The sequence below is a fragment of the Chrysochloris asiatica genome, unplaced genomic scaffold (genome assembly GCF_000296735.1).
Source record: "Chrysochloris asiatica unplaced genomic scaffold, ChrAsi1.0 scaffold00212, whole genome shotgun sequence".
Lineage (NCBI taxonomy): Eukaryota > Metazoa > Chordata > Mammalia > Afrosoricida > Chrysochloridae > Chrysochloris > Chrysochloris asiatica.
Window position 1 is genome coordinate 5,783,550 of NW_006408730.1, and position 1,671 is coordinate 5,785,220.

The 1,671-nt window shown below is 44.0% G+C and overlaps 1 pseudogene across 1 annotated transcript in view; it reads right to left on the reverse strand.

Annotated features, from left to right (window-relative positions):
- LOC102831426 overlaps positions 1-1,302 on the reverse strand; it is a 52,795-nt pseudogene extending 51,493 nt beyond the window's left edge. Inside the window, exon 1 of the transcript XR_438779.1 lies at positions 268-1,302. The product of XR_438779.1 is annotated as a eukaryotic translation initiation factor 3 subunit I-like (transcript). The remainder of the gene's footprint in view (positions 1-267) is intronic.
- Between the last annotated feature and the right edge of the window lie 369 nt (positions 1,303-1,671).

Consider the following 1,671-nt stretch of genomic DNA (forward strand, 5'->3'; position numbering starts at 1 on the left):
ACCTAAATGTGAATCCCAGATTTATGAAGGCCATCAATGAAAAAATAAGGACAAATGTGAGGGCTGTAATTCAGGGCATACACAGACTACCAAAAATTTTGAAAACTACACAAATAAAAATAGACAATATAGATGATTGGGACATACTAAAAATTAAAAACATGTGTACATCAAAAGACTTCTCCAGAAGAGTAAAAAGGGAACCCACAGAATAGGAAAAACTCTTTTTTTCCTTTCCAAACAAATTTATTTCCCAGAGTCCGAAACCTTCTGTGAGCAACTCAGATGGAGATCCAGTTCCTTGAGCTTCAATTTCAAACTCAAAGTACTGTGGGTCGAAGTAGTGAACGCGTAAGTAGCCATCTTCACCACCGCTGCTGTAACTCTTGCCATCAGGATGGAAGGCAACACTGTTGATAGGTCCAAAGTGACCCTTGACCCTTCCAAATTTTTCTTCAATGGCCAAGTGGAAAAACCTGGCTTCAAACTTGCCAATCCTGGTACAGGTTGTGGTTACATCCATCGCTTCTTGACCACCACCTAGCACCACGTGATCATAGTTGGGAGAAAGGACAGCTGAGTTGACAGGATGTTCTGTCCGGAAAGTCTTCTGGTGTTCAAGGGTTGTGGAATCAAAGAGCATAGATGTGTTGTCCTTGGATGCAATAACAAACATGGTCATATCTCTGGATAACTGGATGTCATTGATTTGCCAGGAGTGCTCCTTAATATTCACCAACACCTCTCCAGACTTGGCACTGAACTGGTTGAGCTCTCTGCTCTCATGGCCTGCAATGATGCATTCTCCTAAGGGTCCCCAAACAGCACTAGTGATCTTGGAATCACTGTAAGGGATCTTCATGTAGGGCTCATTGCTGTCGATCTGGCTTGGGTCCCATTGATCGAAGAAGCTCACAAAGCACTGATAGCCCATCTGCTTGTCCATGGAGAACATAATGATGTTACCCCCAAAGTCAAAGCCACAGGTATGGACAGCGGAGTTGGTTTTGAGTAGAGCCAGCTGCTTCCCTGTTTCACAGTCCCAGAGACCACAGCTGTTGCCAACTGAGCCCGTCAGGACATGCTTGGTGTCCCATTCTGCGTCCACACACTACACAGCTCCAGTGTAGCCATTGTAGGTGCCCAGCCTCTCCCCATTCACGGAGTACCATACATTGACAGTAGGGTCCTTGGCCACGGTGAAGGTCTCCCTCGCGGTTGCACGTGATCTGTATAATGGACTGCTCATGGCCTTGCAGTAGAATCGGCTTTATGCTGGTGGTAACGTGAGGAGACCCGAGGCTTGAGTAGGACCAGATCGGAGAAAAAAAACTTTTGCAATGACATGTTGGAAAAGGGAATAATTTCTAAAATATATAGGAAACTACAACACCTCCACAAGAAAAAGACAAATAACCCAATTAATAAATGGGCACAGGACATTAACAGACACGTCACCAAGGAGGGGATCCAGGCCACCAATAAACATATGAAGAATGTTCATGATTACCATCCATTAGAGAGATGCAAATCAAAACAATAATGAGATATCATATCATACCAGCAATAACAACAAAGTCAAAAACGTAGACCAGAATAAATTCTGGAGAGGATGTGGAAAGACTGAGATGCTACTGCAATGCTGTCCAATCTCTCTGGAAAGCAATATGG